This window comes from Pinus tabuliformis, chromosome 9 (genome assembly GCF_031772625.1).
Source record: "Pinus tabuliformis cultivar Carrire ecotype Pingquan chromosome 9, CPIR1, whole genome shotgun sequence".
In the NCBI taxonomy this organism is placed as follows: Eukaryota; Viridiplantae; Streptophyta; class Pinopsida; order Pinales; family Pinaceae; genus Pinus; species Pinus tabuliformis.
The window spans coordinates 890,622,546-890,630,934 of NC_142307.1; the positions used below are offsets into that span (position 1 = coordinate 890,622,546).

The 8,389-nt window shown below is 35.6% G+C and overlaps 1 pseudogene; it reads right to left on the minus strand.

Annotated features, from left to right (window-relative positions):
• Positions 1-528: 528 nt before the first annotated feature.
• Positions 529-1,596, minus strand: LOC149151629 (protein GAMETE EXPRESSED 1-like; annotated as a pseudogene).
• Between the last annotated feature and the right edge of the window lie 6,793 nt (positions 1,597-8,389).

The following is an 8,389-nucleotide window of genomic DNA, read 5'->3' on the forward strand; positions in this document are numbered from 1 at the left end:
CTTTTGTTTATATCATGCCTCTTGATGAATTAGCAAAGCATTTATTGTTAGGTTGTAGGTTTTTCCAGAGAATTTACCAGTGTTCATCTTCTAGAATGGTTGATGTTTTGAATCCTCAACTGGATTCATCTTCAGGATGAACACTGGTAAATTCTCCAGGAAACCTACAACCATATATTCCATCCCACAGGAATCTTAAACCTGTCATATATTGTTAATTAATCAAAATTATTGTGCTTTTTTGTGGTTCTAGTAATCAAAGAAATTGATGTGTTGTCTTTTGGGTTCCATTATTTGGATACGAGTCAAAAATATTGAACTCCCAAGAAAAGTTTATCAGTCAATTTCATGAGTGTTAATGCATCAGCAATGGTGATCCCATGGGGTGTTATATTCCTAATATACATGTATATTAACTTGGAAACATTGAAGTGCAAAATATTTAGCAAGAGTGCCTTTTTATATTTAGCACATTAAAAAATTGTATGTGTTGTCTTTTGGGTTCCATTGTTGCTAACGGTATACGAGTCAAAAATATTGAACTCCCAAGAGAGCAAGATTATATGAAAATGTTGTTCTTACATAAAATGTCTTTGAGGCAATCCAGCCTTGTTGTGAAAGACATTACCTTTAAAATGGGCTATGATGAACTCAATGGAAAATGATATGCAAAGTACAGAGTACAGAACACATCTGACCTTATTGGTTTGCTTTTGTTTTTATCAACATATAGAGCACACACATCATAATCAAGTAGAAGAAGATGGTATTAATAGCCCGAGATTCAAGAAGAATGGAATTTTGCAATGAAGATAACTTGTTCTGAGCCATGACCATAGTGGCTTTCTTTGACTCAAATGCTTCCTGAGTTGACAAAACCATAGAGGAGCTCTGTGCTAGGCAACTGTGAGTCGGCTAAAGCTCCTCTTGGTAAGTATTGAACACAAGCTAGTGTTGGCAAGCATTATCAGCAAGATGTTGTACTGATACTTTCTTTATTCAAATGCTTCAGCTTGAGTTTGTGTAAGAGTATCAAGGCCTTGCAAAGCAAGACTTTGGTCATCCAGTAATAGTTTCTGTTGACCCAATGACAAAGTCACTGTGTTGCCAATGTCATCTGTTTTATTTTGAATATTGTCTAATTGAGATGATATAGTGCTAGCCACTTCAGTGATTTTCTTTTATATCTGTGAAGTTAATTTTTGAAGGTACCCTATGTCTTGTCCTAATCTTACATAGAACTTTTGAAGATCAACCATACTAGTATCCACAGTCTTCTGCATATCAAACTATTATTCTTGAAACTTACATTGAATGCCAATTGTCTGATGAGATTTCTCAAAAAAGTGGAATTGCATTGATCTATGATATTTGTCATTTTATCTTGTACAACCTTTGAATTTGATCCAGTAGTTATGCTTGAGAATAAATAGAGTCTAGGGAATTATGGTTTTCATTAGAGTGCTCCAACTGAGAATCTGATTGCTGCTCTCTTTTATCCAATTTGTTCACTACCCGATGAGCGAATGAATTCAACTCATTCACAACCCTTTATGTATCTTGCTTGAATGCATTGCTCTGCAAATGATGGCACATAGCTCTTGTACCTTGTATGCAATAATCTAATCTCTAGAACACTGATTTGCAGAATCTGATACTAGCAGAATAACAACAGTAAGTAGGGAGTACTCAACCTGATATGATAATCATAGGTAGAACAGAGATGAACTCTGCTTCTTACTGACTTGGTTCTAGAATTCTAACATACTTTAACAACAAGGTAAACAATGTAGGCAATTATATCATCGCTTCATCAACATTAGTATATATAAACCCTCAGTTCAAGTAGAGACAAATTCAGTTAATAAACAAAACCAAGAATTTGTATTAAGTTTTATTTTGTTTCACTGTTGAGAAGATATTAATTTCATTTAATAGTTGATCTACTCCATGAGAACTCCCAAAATGGATCCCTTTTATAGCAACAAGGTGACCATCAGTAAGCCTCCCAGCATATATAGTCCCACAAGCACTATGTCCACACTTTTTTTTTGTAGTAGCAAAGATTTTAGTGGCCTTCTCCAACATCTTATAAGAGAATAGATCAAGTTTGAATTCTTCAGAGTGCATAGGTAGAAGGTTTGCAAGTTGGCTTCCTCCCTGGACTGTCTAATTCAAAAACTAGATTATTTATGTTGTCTGTGTAAAGCAAGTGCAATAAGACTTGCTGCCACAAGTGTTGACGAAGCCACAAGCCCAGTCGCAAGGACTATTCTCTTTGTTGCATTGTGATCTCTTCGACAGTCCTTATCGTATGACTTCTCACCATGCTTTTTGCATACTCTTACGTATCCAGTGCCTTGACAGAACTCATCTCCTTGATAGCCATCTTTAGAAGCACACCTCACATTGTCAGTTACATCTACTGCATGTTGATAGACCACATTGGGGTCATAGTGAACATCATCAAAAAGTGCCCATAACACCCAATTCCCACTTAGCCCACACTTTGCATCCAAACGGGTCAATATGGGTGTGAGTATCCAACTAATGAAACTCTGGCACTGCAACTAGGAGAAGTGAGCAAAGTCATCATCTCCATGGTGCCATATTGTCTCATTCAGAAAGGGATAGCAAAATGTCCTATCAAACATGCATTACTCATTGCAACTCTACATATAAGGAATATTTCACTTCAGTAGACAATCTGGAGTGTTCTTACAGTCAGATAACTAGAGAAAGTTGCTGACAGAAATTGCATAATTCTTCATGCCTTTGACACTAAATCCCTTAAGGTTTTTAGGATAGAAAGATTGGAGAGGATTGATGATGATCCCATTTGATGAGAAACTTATAGTAAAGGTTGTTCACTTAAATCCTCACAATATTGTTATAGAATTGCAATTTGAGTCCATCCAGCTGACAATGCCTTGAATTGATATAGAAATGATATGGAATTGAGGCATTCCCACAACTTTCACTGCATTTCCTTGTGCCCTTGGCTATGTTAGAAAACACTCTAATTGAGAAGACCTGAGGCAACCATGAACCCAAAAAGGCTAGAATAACAAGATAGGAAAGGCTAATACTCATTTTTCTTGAAAGTTACCACACCATTTTAAGGCATGCTAAGACAATATATACTTCCCAGAATAACAAAGCAAATACCCATGTATGTTTTGTATATCCACCTGGTTTTGAAGCTTGCTATGGGAAGATTTTTCCCTTGATATGATGGCAACATTCATCCTATGCTCATTACCTACTCTAAACTTCCCCTTTTAGCTTCAATACTTCATTCAATTGCAAAGTCTACAATGGTCCATATCTAATCAACCCAAAATTAGGACAATCATGGCTCAAAATATATATGCCTTCAATTTCTTTGTTCATACTTTTTTTTTCTTGCTTCTCGACAAGACAAGAGGTTGAATAATTGCTTAGACACTGAAGTAGCCTTTCTTTCATAGTTTGCTTGATTAGTACTTCATTGCATGTCCACAACCATCAAGTATATGTCATATATATTTAGTCAGCCTACTACATATATATCCAAATACCAAAAATGACATTTTGGACATGTGGGTTCAAACTTCTTGCATTTGGGTCATGAAGACATGACTAGTGCTTCATTGTCGAATCTTGACAGCGACTGCGTATACATCCTAGTCTACAATATACAAATTGGGTATATCACCAAATCCTTGAAATGAAATATTTTTGCATGCAGGTCAAGAGTCCTATATTTTAGTCACCCATTCACAATAAAAATATCAGGGAACCACCAATTTGATACAAGTGCCAAAATTCAAGTGCCACTCTAATAATATGTTTTTTTGCACCAGAACCATGAAGTAGTTACACTAACATAGATGGAATTCAAGTCCATATGTATGCAATTAGTGCAATAAAACATTTATTTTGCACATATTTTTACCAATCTGACAAATATTGCAACGCTTTGACAATAGCCATGAACCATTCCAATAAAAAAATACATTATAGACCTGAAGAGGGGGTCTTCATTTTTTTCGAAATAGAAATATTACCAACTTGGTGAAAGTTTTCTTTGAAAAAGCTGGAAGAGACTACAATGATTTTGGATCTTCGTAAACATTCCTGGTGATTGCTATGTGCCAAATTGTAAATTGATAAGACGCGACAATCGTATGACATCTTAAGTGGATATTTAATAATAACAAAGCTATGTTTGAGCTTTGAGCAGCTTGAAATAAAATTGAATGTCTGAATATAGAGGCATTTGGTGCTACTTGTGTAGATGGTCCACCCTATGTTAAACTTGGGGAGAAAACTTGAGAGTGAGACCATTTGTACTGCCTCAACGCATATTCTTAGTGGAATTTTAACAAACACTTCCCTTGCAAACTCTAATCTCTCACTAGGAATACCACTTTTGTTGCAAACTCATATGCGGGTGTTGTCGTTGGCAGGTTGTAGGTTCAAACCCCGCAGCAGCTAGCTTTCGCCAGATTGCATGGCCCACCAGTTCGATGTGCATGGTAGTCTTCAAGTCAGGTGGCTTCCTATTTTGACTTGAGTTCACTTCTGATAGTGTGTACATTGACTTGCTCGCACTACTTTAAAGTTGCTAAATGGGCACATGAACTTAAAACAATAGCAAAGGTGACCCAATCTGTTTTCATTCTTGCCAAAAACGTTTCTCTAAAAATATGTAGGGTTTTCTCACCATACCCAACTTGGGCATATGTTGCCATCATTGCATTCCAAGAAACTGCATTCCTTGTAGGCATTATATTAAATAATTGGTGTGCACTCTCTAAGGTGCCAAACTTGTAATGATTGATGTCCATGAAATGGCATCTCACATAACCATTTTATCAAATAGAAGGTGTGCATCATCTATACTCCAACACATTTAGTATACATGTCTGCAAGGGAACTCCCGAAAAATACATCCAATTCAAGTTCACTTATGATTATCAAGCCATGTAGATGTCTTCCTTGCTCAATGGAGTGTAAGGTAACAAGCATTGAGGGCACTATTGAAGGTAATATAATTCAGCCTCATGTTAGACCTATGCATTTCACGAAACTGTTGGAGGGATTCCTCACTATACCCATGTTGGGTGTAGATCCCAATCAATTTACTCCAAGAGACCACATCCCTCTCAAGAATCATATCAAACAATTACCTTGCACACTCTAACCTACTGCATTGGGCATATCCAACAACCAAAGAATTCCATGTGAAAACATTAGGCACGCAGATGTGATCAAACACTTGGATTGCATCCTCCTTTCTATCACACTTAACATACATTTCAATAAGAGCAAGCTCTGGAAAGGCATTTGATTCGAATCCCACTTTGATTACCTTAGCTTCAACTTGTGCACCATACTGCGAACACATCAAGTTGGCACATGGATTTAGACCACTTGTCAATGTAAATTGGTCTGGCCTTAAACTTGCAAGCTTCATCTAAAAGTAAAGCTTAAGAGTCTCCTTATTGTGGCCTTGTTGGAAAAACGCTGAAATGATTGCATTCCAAGACACAAAATCCCAATCAAACATTTTGTCGATGAGTTCAACTACAGCTTCAACATTTCCCCTTGATAGCCTGGGGTGGAGATCATTTTTTGGATTCCTGATTGTTTTTTTTCTTGAGCAACCTCCTTATGCCTTGGAATCTGGCTTGGGGGTGATTGGGCAGCAAGAAAAACCACAGTGCTGCCCAATCTATGGCTAGGTGGAAAATCTTAGTCCCTAACTTAGTTGCCCATTTTATCTGGGATTAGTACTTCTTATGATTGGAATGTGCATTAAACTCTAGGTCGAATTCAAGGTATGAGGCATAATCTTTTACAAGGAAATATATCATTGATGATATTGCTTGATAGTGCATGAATTAATTTGATGGCTGTAAGAGTTCAATTACAAGCCTATGAGTTCAGGCTTGAAGCATACATAAGTACAATTTGTGAATTAGATATGCATTGTTTATTGTCACCTTACAACCATTATCACTATGCGTTGATAATCATATCAACATTTTGATGCAATCAATGATGGAAACTTGTAATTTATCATTGTTTCTATCTATCCTAACTATGACATGCAAATAGTTGCAACTACTATATATCCTGAGGTCTACTAGAAAATGAAGATTTGGTAGCAAACTTTTGGTTGTTGTCATATTCTGTTCCGCAGTTGGTATTTTTATTTGCTTTATCCAACATTGATTTTTGTTATCTAATGGTTTTACCTATGAGCCATTGACCATTGTAAGAATACATCTGGCATAAAGAGCATTGAAAGGCTTACATGCAACCTATAGGCTTAATTACACACACACACACATATATATGCATGTGTGTGTGTAGCACCCACAGACTTCATGATACCTAAAGGAATAAATACTCACATCGGTAACATCGATCTTTTTTGATGTGTGACTTGCAGTTTTACCCAGTGATTGAAATAAGGGAGCAAGATCTCTATCTACAGGAACTTTCACATAATCTTTCTAACTCTAAACCTTTGACAGTTATTAAAGTTTCCCTCATTGTAGAGGGTGTCGATGACAAGAAAGTGAATTATTTGGGAAGCTAAAGTCCCAAAAGTGTGGTTAACGCTATGTCCAAATTCTATAATTCTACGCTTTGGTTTCTAAACTATCCTGCAAGGTAGATATCTCCTTTCATTCATTTCTATCTTCATTTTCATTTTCTGAATGTTGATGAAACTGGTTTGTCGCTAATAAACTGACTCAGCTTGTAAAGCTCTATATACATCCAAAAGATAATGTGCACAACTGAGATTATAATTTAATGGAATGCATTATCCCAATGATTCACGATTGTCACTGTTATGAATATTTAAAAGGTCTTGAAAGTGTTACAATTGTTGGATTATTGAGCGCTTAATACTTTTTCTGGCTGGTGACATCTTAAATTTAAATTTAGCTTTTATGACTCTTTAAATGGAACAAGTGTCCTTAAAGTGAATTTGTAAGTTTTGCACCTTAACCAATTCTGAATGATTAATCATTCAGTTATGGACTTGGAGAAACAATGCCGACTGCTAATTGTCAAATTGTAGTATGTCACCTGTGAGATTTCCCATTGAAGTTTGTTTAGCTTGAAAGTGTTTCATGCACCTTAATCTAAATGAAACTTATGTTACGTATAAGTGTACCTTCTTATGTGGTTGTTTGATGGGTCCCCTTAACTTGTAGTTGAATTTATCCTCCTTAATCTTCGCTGCCACAAAGATATCTTTTTCTTTTGATTGATGTGTCCCAAATGAGAGGGAATGCTCCTCTATATATACAATTTAGTGGAGTTGAGGGGATGTGACTTATGATCTTCTTAAGCCGACATATAGTTGAGGCCGACCTAAATAATTTACATGAGAGAAACATAAATTCGAAATTCCACTTCTACTTATCCAAATTTGATGATATTTAGATCAATTTTCGTCCTCTCAAAAAGAGGAATTCAATGCCACAATTATCTAGCCCCAAAGGAGCTGTTCAAAGTGGAATTTGGCCCTAGTTTCCATTTTTAACAAAAATAACCATCAATACTTTTTTATAGCATTTTAGGTTGAATTCACAATAGTATGCTAAAAAGTGTCATTTCAATGTCTAGAAATTAGGATATATAAATGTGAGATATATACTCTACATTTTTGGGTTATCTCCTTTTCAAATCTGAGCTTTTTTAGGCTACATGTTAATTGTTTGAACTTTGAACCTTGAAGAAATTTTTGGATGGACTTCGTAAATACTCGAATGAATGGACTTCGTAACGCAGTGGTACCATAAATTGTGTTAATTCAAAGATTTGACTTCCATATTTTCACAAAATACAATGATCTCAATAAATACTTATATGTATAGATACTTATGTTTAGGATTATATATGTGTTGGAGCAGTTCCTTTATGTTTTACTATAATCCTGATGTTGACAAGTTTTAATTGACTTTTTTCATCAATTTCTCATAGAATATGCAAAAGGAAATGATTGTCAAAATGTGGAAAAAATTACATTTCTCCTAATTTCTTTTTTTGTTGTTCATGACAAGATAATCATGTTGCAAGAATGAGTTATCCTACAATCTGTTTCAATTTGTGGAATTTTTTTCCTCCCATTTTTTTACAAGGATGTATATTTCATTTTCATGTTGATGGTTTTTGCATGAATCTTATCTAGCCCCAAATGATGGTAATGGAGTGGATCTTGAGAAGTAGTCATGGACACAGACTCTATCAGTGGTTAATGTTACAATACCACTTCCACCTGGTATCAGAAAAAGTTTAATGGTCTGTGACATAAAGAAGAGTCATTTAACGACATGGTTGAAAGGCAACCTCATGTCTTAATTGTAAGTCATTTATTTTCATT